Source organism: Phocoena phocoena, chromosome 11, assembly GCF_963924675.1.
Source record: "Phocoena phocoena chromosome 11, mPhoPho1.1, whole genome shotgun sequence".
NCBI classification, from domain to species: Eukaryota; Metazoa; Chordata; class Mammalia; order Artiodactyla; family Phocoenidae; genus Phocoena; species Phocoena phocoena.
Window position 1 is genome coordinate 8613537 of NC_089229.1, and position 12097 is coordinate 8625633.

The following is a 12097-nucleotide window of genomic DNA, read 5'->3' on the forward strand; positions in this document are numbered from 1 at the left end:
AACATGTATTTTTTTCAGATACACATAGAACAGTCACTAAAGAAGACTATCACAAGTCTCAACAAATCTCAAAGGACTGAAATCATATAATATGTGCTCTGTGACCACAATATAATTTTTAATCAGAAATCAGAAAAATCCAGAAATATGTTGAAAGTAAGAAACAAATTTATATGTAACACACAGGTCAAATAAGTATCACAAAGCAAATTACAAAATATTTTGAAAATGATATATAAAAATGTATGAGATATAGTTATGGGATATAGCTAAGTAGTGCTAGGAGGGAAATTTATAGTGTTAAATGCTTCTACTAGAAAACAAGAAAGGTTTGAAATCAATGACCAGTTTCCATCCCTAAGAAGCTAGAAGAGCAAATTAAATCTAAAGCAGGTAATATGAAATAATAAAGACTGGAAATCAACCACCACAACAGTAATAACAACAAAAACCCCAGGAAAACAACAGAGAAAATCTATGATATTCAAAGCTACTTCTTTGGAAAGATCAATAAAATTGTTAAACTTGTAGCTAAAGAATAAAGGAAAGAAAACACAAATTACTAATATCAGAAAGAAAGGAAGGGACATTACTACAAATCCTACAGGCATTAAAATAATAATAAAAGAATGTTATGAACAGCTTTATGGCAATACCTAAACAATTCTGATGAAACAGGCAATTCCTTGAAATACATAAATTACCAAAACAAGACAAAAATAGAAAATCCAAATAGCTTAATTATGCACACAAAATTTAGAATCTGCATTAGCTACAAAGCATACTCCTAATATATCTTTATACCTTTTTTGAAATTCATAATAACAAATACGTTACCATGTTTAAATGTACTGGTTTCATATACTCTAAAGTTTCTCCGTATTTATATCCTTTATTTACTCTTAAATTATTAGCTTGACTTATTTCCTATCAGAGAGGGCAATTCTATTACTCTTCTAAGCTCTACTTAACTGCTTAAAATAATCAGCTCTATTTTTAAATTTGACTTTTTTTATTCTTTAATCTGCTAATTGGCTTTTTACAACTTGAGACTATTTTCTTTGCCTGACTTTATAGCAAACTTTTGCTTATTATTTTATGTTAGTCCTACTTAATAGTTTTATTTCTGCTACATTTTATAGTCATTTCCCTTCATCAACCAGCATTTTTTCCTTCAATTAACAACTAGAGGCTCTTGTAAATGTCACAGACCCCAGTTCCCATTCCCTCCAAAATCACACTAAAAGGAAAGAGGCAACTTACACTCCATGAGCCAAAGCTTTGCCAAAAAGTACTTAGAAATCTCTAGTCTGGCTCCCACAATTCACAGTCACATCACAGTAGCTCCTGTTCAATGCAGAGTGTTGAATCCTAGCAAAGCTCCACCAAAAGAGGACAAAAACGAAGAGAGTCCTTGACCTTAACAAAAAAAGCAGTCTATATGTACTTGGCAAAAACAAGGAGTCTGAGGCTCTAAACTGGCAAACAAGCAACCTAGAACACCAATGACTATTTTTTTTTCTCCTGTCCCATATATATGGTGCCAAGCACAAAAACTGGAAAAAAACCAGACTCTGTGTGTATGTGAATGTGAGGGGGCAGGGGTGGGATGGGTAGGATGAGGGAAGTACCACTTAGGGATCTGCACCAAGCAACTTCAAACTGAATGACCTTAAGTTGAATTTCAGCCAGTACTTATTAGGTACGTCCTCATTTACAAGGGTATACATCTAACAGCCTCATCACGACTTGGGAAAAGTAGTTCTCAATTTTTTTTTCTAACAATCTCTGGACAGTCCCCTGGAATGTCCCAGCAGTTTTGATCTCGTTACTATAAGGCCAATTTTTGACATGGTTAGTACTCAATAAATGTTTGTTGAACTAAACAGTAAAACAATCTGGTTTCCATATAAAACAAAAATTGACACTTTCCCCAGAAGGATATTCATGTCTAGATGTATTGTGCTCTTACATTTATCATGGATTTAAGAACATAAACAATTTCAGTAATGTTCTTGGTAATAATTGCTAGGACCATCTGCATCTCACTGCCCATATGCTTACCTTGAGAACTACTGACTTGGCCAAGGAGCCAACACCCTACTTCTTAAACGTAAGTGTTCCTTGAAAGTGCACACTGTCAAATATATGCATGCTTTTTGACTTTAAAAAAAAATTATATTTTGCTAAGCAAATCAATAAGTCATTGAATTTTTACTCCTATGTGTGGATAATACTCAGACATTTGCAATTTGGAACAATTAATATTTAAAACATGTCTAAAAAAAAAACATGTCTAACATTTCAAAACTATGCAGTTTGAACAAATAGCTCTAGAAATAAAATTTACACAGGCCAACTAGAACCGAAAAGGTCACTCCACAGTTTAGCATACAATGAACACAAAATCAGTCCAAGTTGGGTTATAATACCTAATCAGAATTTCCCAAACCGTCCCCTGGAAAGTTTGAACTAAAAAAAAAAAATTTAAAAAGGATCCAAACCCCTAGAAGAGGTACAAAACAAATGGTTAAAAGCTGATTGGGTGAAGGGTGCTGTAGGGCAGGGGAAAGCGTCTACTTTTAATTTATCCTTCTGTACCATTTGGATTTTTGTTTTACTATAAGCATGTATTCCTTTCAGAAAGATTTATTTTTTAAGCTACCACATTAGCTGATAGTAGGAAAGGTTGGTCCTCAGAGAACATGCTGTTCCTTCTGAAACCTTACTGTGCGTTAAACAGGATATGTATTACATGAAGTACTGCACATTTTAAATCTCTTTTCCTTACTATTTATTACCACAAAGCACTCCGAAAGGAGAATGGAGACGAGAACGATGAGATTCTCAACATAAAGCCAGTGAAGTGGAGGAAGTGTCATGTGACAGTGACAGCTGCCTAAGGTATCAAGCTTTGTGAAGAGGTGTCCTAATTTCTATTAACTGGCCTGGAGAGAACAGATTTAATCTCATATCCTGTAGAAGAAAAAAAGGAAAGCAGGTTTCATTTTCTGAAGGTAACAAAAGTAACCAAATATTAGAGCTAAGAAAGTGAATACAGGTCCATAATCCCTTAGCCACAATTCCAAAATCCACAAAAACTTCTGAGAATCAAAAATTTTCTATAATTCATTGGTAGCAAAACTTGATCTGAATTTAACTGGCAGCAAAATCTGACCTGAACTGACATGAGACTATTTATAGTCTACCCACTAAAGTAAGAATAGTCATAGCTTTGGCCACTGAAATATTAATGTATTTGACTATGAAGTGCTACCCCTGACTCTGCAGGGGCGTTATATGTATACAGTAAATGTATCTTATAAGCTTTCCAAAAAAAAAAAAAAAATTCTGAATTCTAAGATACAGCTGGCCCTTAGAGTTTCCAGTAAGGGACTATGAACCTAAACATGGGATTTTATTAAAATAGTCCTGTCCATCTCTATCAAAATATATATCTCTTTCTAAAACTATTCCTATAAATCAATTTGAACTAATTAATTTTTAATTAAAACTTATCACTATTAAAATATTCTACTCTGAATGTCTATAATGCTGTAACTGCATTATTAGTTAGAATATTTTATACCACTTCAACATTAAGTCAACTTCTCTCTGAAGGCAACATTAAAATCACCCTTTGACAGGAGTGTGGTATCAGAATGGGGTAAAGATAGTAAAGTTAAAAAAGCAGACCTCTTAAAAAAAAACAACAACAAAAAAAAAAGGAGACCTCTGTCAATATGTTTTGATTTTTCTTTTTATGTTTAAAAAAACCCCAAAAACAAAGAGCATAAAATTTTTTTAAAATGTATCAAAGAGGGGCTTCCCTGGTGGCGAGTGGTTGAGAATCTGCCTGCCAATGCAGGGGACACGGGTTCGAGCCCTGGTCTGGGAAGATCCCACATGCCACGGAGCAACTAAGCCCGTGCGCCACAGCTACTGAGCCTGCGCGTCTGGAGCCTGTGCTCCTCAACAACAGAGGGCCGCGACAGCGAGAGGCCCGCGCACCGCGATGAAGAGTGGCCCCCGCTCGCCGCAACTAGAGAAAGCCCTCGCACAGAAACGAAGACCCAACACAGCCATAAATTAATTAATTAATTAATTAATGTATCATAGAGGAACATAGATTTTAAAAGTTAACAAACACCGATTTAAATAATTAAAAGAATAAAAATCAAAAAGAAGTCACAGAATCCAAGTTACCAAGGAATAGAATACAAAATAAAAGTCAAGGAACAGAACATGTACAAGTAAGGAAAATTATATATTTTAGCCCAGTTACATGTCAATTCTATTATAATATACGATTAAATGACAAATAATAACAAAGCCTGCAAAACTCAAAGGTCTCTATTACAGAAAGAAAACTATAAAGCCAGAGTAAAGCAAGAACTAAGACATAAGACTACTAAGAATCATTAATTACAATGAAGAGTAACTTAGAAGATTTCACATGAAAAATAGGGGTAGAATGAACATTTTAATAAACATAAGTACAGTACTATATTTTAAACCCTGGTATCTAGGTGAAATAAAATTTGTTAATTTTTTTTTTTTTTTAACTATACGCCAATCCTCCCTCCCTCCCCGACTCTCTCTCACATACAGAACTAGCAAATGCTAGGAACAATGCAGCCAAACAGGAACCTCATTTCACAACTGGTGGACATGAAAGCAGTAAACCCCCCCGCATACCCTTTTTCTTAACATCTTTATTGGAGTATAGTTGCTTTACAATGGTGTGTTAGTTTCTGCTGTATAACAAAGTGAATCATCTATACATATACATATATCCCCATATCTCCTCCCTCTTGCGTCTCCCTCCCACCCTCCCTATCCCACCCCTCTAGATGGTCACAAAGCACGGAGCTGAGCTCCCTGCGTTATGTGGCTGCTTCCCACTAGCTATCTATTTTATATGTGGTAGTGTATGTAACTCCATGCCACTCTCTCACTTCGTCCCAACTTACCCTCCCCCCCCCCTGTGTCCTCAAGTCCATTCTCTACATCTGCGTCTTTATTCCTGTCCTGTCCTAAGTTCTTCATAACCTTTTTTTTTTTTTAGATTCCATATATGTGTGTTAGCATATAGTATTTGTTTTTCTCTTTCTGACTTAATTCACTCTGTATGACAGACTCTAGGTCCATCCACCTCACCACAAATAACTCAGTTTTGTTTCTTTTCATGGCTGAATAATATGCCATTGTATATATGTGCCACATCTTCTTTATCCATTCATCTGTCGATGGACACTTAGGTTGCTTTCATGACCTGGCTATTGTAAATAGTGCTGCAATGAACATTCGGGTGCATGTGTCTTTTTTTTTTTTTTGCGGTACGCAGGCCTCTCACTGTTGTGGCCTCCTCCCGTTGCGGAGCACGCGCAGACTCAGCGGCCATGGCTCATGGGCCTAGCCACTCCGCGGCATGTGGGATCTTCCCGGACCGGGGCACGAACCCGTGTCCCCTGCATTGGCAGGCAGACTCTCAACCATTGTGCCACCAGGGAAGCCCATGTGTCTTTTTTTAAATTAATTAATTAATTTTTGGCTCTATTGGGTCTTTGTTGCTGTGTGCGGGCTTCCTCTAGCTGCTGTGAGCAGGGGCTACTCCTCGTTGCAGTGCGAGGGCTTCTCACTGTTGTGACTTCTCTTGTTGTGGAGAATGGGCTCTAGGCACGCAGGCTTCAGTAGTTGTGGCACATGGGCTCAGTAGTTGTGGCTTGAAGGCTCTAGAGCTCAGGCTCAGTAGTTGTGGCATACGGGCTTAGCTAACCCATGGCATGTGGGATCTTCCTGGACCAGGGATCAAACCTGTGCCCCTGCATTGGCAGGCAGATTCTTAACCACTGTACCACCAGGGAAGCCCGCATGTGTCTTTTTGAATTATGGTTTTCTCTGGGTATATGCCCAGTAGTGGGATTGCTGGATCATATGGTAATTCTATTTTTAGTTTTTTAAGGAACCTCCATACTGTTCTCCATAGTGGCTGTATCAATTTACATCCCCACCAACAGTGAAAGAGGGTTCCCTTTTCTCCACACCCTTTCCACCATTTATCGTTTGTAGACTTTTTGATGATGGCCATTCTGACCATGTGAGGTGATACCTCACTGTAGTTTTGATTTGCATTTCTCTAATGATTAGTGATGTTGAGCATTCTTTCATGTGTTTGTTGGCTATCTGTATATCTTCTTTGGAGAAATGTCTATTTAGGTCTTCTGCCCATTTTTGGACTGGGTTGCTTGTTTTTTTGATATTGAGCTGCATGAGCTGCTTGTAAATTTTGGAGATTAATCCTTTGTCAGTTGCTTCATTTGCAAATATTTTCTCCCATTCTGAGGGTTGTCTTTTTGTCTTGTTTATGGTTTCCTTTGCTGGGCAAAAGCTTTTAAGTTTCATTAGGTCCCCTTTGTTTATTTTTGTTTTTATTTCCATTTCTCTAGGAGGTGGGTCAAAAAGGATCTTGCTGTGATGTATGTATCTAAGAATTTTATAGTGTCTGGCCTTACATTTAGGTCTTTAATACATTTTGAGTTTATTTTTATGTTTGGGGTTAGGAATTGTTCTAATTTCATTCTTTTACATGTAGCTGTCCAGTTTTCCCAGCACCACTTATTGAAGAGGCTGTCTTTTCTCCATTGTATATTCTTGCCTCCTTTATCAAAAATAAGGTGACCATATGTGCATGGGTTTATCTCTGGGCTTTCTATCCTGTTCCATTGATCTATATTTCTGTTTTTGTGCCAGTACCATACTGTTTTGATTACTGTAGCTTCGTAGTATAGTCTGAAGTCAGGGAGCCTGATTCCTCCAGCTCCGTTTTTCTTTCTCAAGATTGCTTTGGCTATTTGGGGTCTTTTGTGTTTCCATACAAATTGTGAAACTTTTTGTTCTAGTTCTGTGAAAAATGCCATTGGTAGCTTGATAGGAATTGCATTGAATCTGCAGATTGCTTTGGGTAGTATAGTCATTTTCACAATGTTAATTCTTCCAACCCAAGAACATGGTATATCTCTCCATCTGTTTGTATCATCTTTAATTTCTTTCATCAGTGTCTTATAGTTTTCTGCATATAATCTTTTGTCTCCTTAGATAGGTTTATTCCTAGGTATTTTATCCTTTTTGTTGCAATGGTAAATGGGAGTGTTTCCTTAATTTCTCTTTCAGATTTTTCATCATTAGTATATAGGAAGGCAAGAGATTTCTGTGCATTAATTTTGTATCGTCCTACTTTACCAAATTCATTGATTAGCTCTAGTAGCTTTCTGGTAGCATCTTTAGGATTCTCTATGTATAGTATCATGTCATCTGCAAACAGTGACAACTTTACTTCTTCTTTTCTGATTTGGATTCCTTTTCTTTCTTTTCCTTCTCTGATTGCTGTAGCTAAAACTTCCCAAACTATGTTGAGTAACAGTGGTGAGAGTGGGCAACCTTGTCTTGTTCCTGATCTTAGTGGAAATGGTTTCAGTTTTTCACCACTGAGAACGATGTTGGCTGTGGGTCTGTCCTTTATTATGTTGAGGTAGGTTCCCTCTATGCCTACTTTCTGGAGGGTTTTTATCATAAACGGGTATTGAATTTTGTCAAAAGCTTTTTCTGCATCTATTGAGATGATCATATGGTTTTTATCCTTCAATTTGTTAATCTGGTGTATCACACTGATTGATAAAAGCCCTTTTAATAAATGTGTGGGGTAGAGAAGAACCCCAAATTATATCTGTGCAAAGGAAGCACTCACAAAGTTATACTACTCAAAGAAACTAAAGACTGAAAAATAACTCAAAACACTCCTTAAAGCAGTATTAGTAAAAAAAATGGTCATTGCTACATCCTGGAAATGAAGGATAATGCTATCTTTACAAGTATTATTTACTAAATTGTGGTTCGTACTATCCAAGAAAAATAACAATGTTGCCATCAGAAATAGTACATATGAGAACATCACTGATATATGGAATTCTAATTAAAAATAAAAATTAAAAACATCAGAGTAAGTTTGGATCTTAGAAGTCCATGTTACATATAAGAATTTAAAAGAAAAATTTCCCAACGTAATCTCCCTTTTACTTAAACAAAACAGAAATGGAAGGAAAGAAGAGAGAGAAAAAAAAAAAAAGACAACAAAAAGATACCGGAACATCAAGGATAAAGAGCAAGCCAAGAAGACATCCTGTAAGTAAAAGAGTTTCCAAACTCACTATTATAAGATTTACTATAAAAGAAATGTAAAGCTATAAATTCAGTTAACTAAAAATACAAAGTTAAAGAAAATCAAAGTTGAAAGCTAAAAATCTAAGATTTTAATCCATTAAGAATATGTTTTAAAAGTCCTTGTTTCCTAATGGAGGGGTGGGGCTGGGACTAATGGGACCTTCAGGTACTAGAAAACAAAGACTGTGAGAAAAGAATTTTACCTCCACCCCAAAGAATTATACTCAGTGATTAAGGTTGCATATAATGTAGTGTATATACCAATCTACTAGGTTCTAAGAATATTCCCTGGTTAATTACATAACAGATCCAGATTCAAGGCATCTTTGTGAACTAGATCATTCACATAATTCCTACAGTGTAAGACAGATACAGATACGTGCGTGCTCATGCTACCGGAATTCAACATCTTACACAAATAACTTTAAATCATGATGCATTAATAATGCTGTACAGGTATCAAAATCCAACCTTATATCCTTTTATATCATGCAGTATATTTTGACAGGGTGATCTTAGTGTCCCTACACAAAAATTAGTTGACTATCATGATTTAAGAAGCTTCCGCAGTTAAGACTGCAGTATACTGAGGAAATGTACAAAAGTATCCAGATATCAATGAGTTTATAATCAAGTTGGAGAGAGAGAATCACATAAAAACAATGTGAGAAAGCTTTAGTAAGCAGTTAAGTGCCAGCTGTAAATATAAACTGAAAAAATTTTGCAACTCCTATTTTGCAAAACGGTTTACAAATGGCACAAGGAAATTTGCCTCATTACTTTGAAATCATTTTGGACCCCAATCCATTTGTTGCAAATGACAAAATTTCATTATTTTTTATCCCTGAGTAGTAGTCCATCGTATATGTCTTAGTTGCGGCACACGGGATCTTCACTGCAGTGTGCAGGCTCTCTGGTTGTGGCATGCGGATTCCAGAGCATGTGGGCTCAGTAGTTGCAGCATGTGGGCTCTCTAGCTGTGGAGCACGGTTTCTAGAGCATGCAGGCTTAGCTGCCCCACAGCATGTGGAATCTTAGTTCCCCGACCAGGGATCGAACCCTCGTCCCCTGCATTGGAAGGCAGATTCTTAACCACTGGGCCACCAAGGAAGTCTCACGTATCTTTTCAAATTAGTGTTTTCTTTTTTTTTTCAGATACATACCCAGGTGTGAAATTGCTGGGTCATATGGTAGTACCATTTTTAGATTTTTGAGAAGACTCCATACTGTTTTATACAGTGGGTGCACCTATTTACACTCCCACCAACAGTGTACAAGTGTGTTCCCTTTTCTCCACATCCTCGCCAACATTTGTTATTTGGTTATATCATTTCTATTATGGTACTTGAGGTCTTGCCAGTACAATAAGGCAAGAACTAAAACTCAAAGATTAGATAGTAAAATTGTCTTTCTTTGTAAATGATATAATTGTGTATATAAAAAACCAAAACGACCTACAAAAATGCCACTAGAAGTAATGAATGAAATTTTATTTATGTGATTGATTAGAGTCACAATCATATCAATAAAAATACATTGTATCGGACTTCCCTGATGGCGCAGTGGTTAAGAATCCGCCTGCCAATGCAGGGGATGTGGGTTCAATCCCTGGTCTGGGAAGATCCCATATGCCACAGAGCAACTAAGCCCGTGTGCCACAACTAATGAAGCCCATGTGCTCTAGGGCCCACGTGCTGCAACTACTGAGCCCACATGCTGCAACTACTAAAGCCCGCGCACCTAGAGCCCATGCTACGCAGTAAGAGAAGCCGCCACAATGAGAGCCCGCGCACCAGAGTAGCCCCCACTCGCCGCAACTAGAGAAAGCCTGCATGCAGCAAAGAAGACCCAACACAGCTAAATAAATAATAAATAAATAAAACACTGTATCTAAATGAAGAGGTCTTTAATAATGAAGGACTTCCAGGGGCTTCCCTGCTGGCGCAGTGGTTATGAATCCGCCTGCCAATGCAGGAGACATGGGTTCGATCCCTGGTCCAGGAAGATTCCACGTGACACAGTAAGCCCGTGAGCCACAACTACTGAAGCCCGTACGCCTACAGCCCATGCTTCGCAACAAGAGAAGCCACTGCAATGAGAACCCTGTGCAGCACAACGAAGAGCAGCCCCCGCTAGCTGCAACTAGAGAACGCCCGCATGCAGCAAGGAAAACCCAATGCAGCCAAAAATAAATAAATAAATCTATTAAAAAAAATAATGAAGGACTTCTAGGAAGACAGTTTAGAGAATGCTTTTTAAGAGTGAGAAGGAAAATGGTTTGGAATCCAGAAACAAGGCAGAATATTTTACGTAAAGCCCTTATAAAGTATGGGGACAAAAAGGGAGAAAATCATATAAAATACAGAGAAAAGATTGTAGGGGAGAAGGCAAAGATTCAAAACTAGGCAATGATAGTTGATAGATGGAAGCATTAAAGGATCTGGCTCAGACAGAGAGGTTTGGATTTCACAGAATAAGAAAGGTTGATCAAGAAGGGAAAAGAAAATAGTGTATGTTGGAAATGTTTTCTGGAGAGAAACTAGGAATAGGATCACTGACAGAAAGCTATTTTAATAATCCAGACATAGGCTGAGGATGACTTAGAAGCAGGATGGTGGCATGAAAATGAAAACGAGAGGCTTGACGTCCAAAGCCATGGAGAAAAGAGCTGAAAGATGTGGCAATGTTTCAAGATTCAGTGTTTCCGGATTTCAAGATTCAGGTATTGGGAGGATGGTTACCAATGATGGGACCCAACTGAGTGAACAAATCATTTAGGGAGGTGCAGGAGAGGCCCATCTCTGGCCTCCAGAGTTGCCTTTTTGAAAGGCACCCTGAATGCTAAACCCAAGGTCTGAAAAATAGGAGGTGAAAGGAAAACGAGAAAATGACATTAAATACACGTTTAAGTGCAGTAAATAAAAGTTTAGAGGGCATCTGCTTCAAAAGCAAACACGCTGCATCAGTGTGGAGCCCTGGCTCTGGCAGGTTCGCGAAGCGTAGGGTGATGTCACAATGTGCTGAGGCCGCCTCACAAGCTGTGTGTGGGGCACAGGGTCCCCTGTTTAAAGTTTTCAAACCAGCCCTTACTGGCTTGAAATGTGATGTCTTTTGCATTTTCATTCTCCTGTTTTGTTTTTGTTATTTCCACAAAGAGCCTTTTCACTAATTCTCTGGTGTTTTAAAACTAATGTTTTCCCCTTTGGGTCCGGGTTTTGGCCATATATTGGGAATATGGGGGAATAAAGAGACCTTCTCCTGCATGATTTAAGTGGGAATCAATAATCAGTGTGCCCTTTTGTTTAAAGGGATAGAGCCAAACTGCAAAATAAAAACATCATAAATTTTAAACATTTTGGTATAAAATATAAAACTTTTATAGAGAAAATAAGGTTGACAAAAGAGTAGCTGTTGAAGGTTTATTTTAACATCTGTTGCCCATGCTACATCTTAAGTAGAGAGTTCTACACTTAAAAGTCCCAAAGAGATATACATCTGGGTAAAATACCTCCTCATGAAAGGGATATTACTGAGCATGATACACCATTAGCAAGATTTTTACAGAAGGAAAAACATCTAGCTCCTCAGAGGACCTTGGCTTCATCTTTCACTCCTTCCTCCACATCAGAACCCAGAAGATGCTCAAGACATTTCCCTTGATATACTTGAGACAGGAGATAAAGGGGTAGGGCACAACCATTAAAAGAATGACACAGCCATTGAGGACACAACAAAAACTGGTTAGAACCTACTAGGCCCAAGATGGTGCTCACTGTAATGCATTAGCATATGCTAAATGACACACCCACAGGCACCATGACAGTTCCGAGGCCATAAAAGGCCAAAAGGTGGGTGGTGCCCAATTCCTGGAAATCCC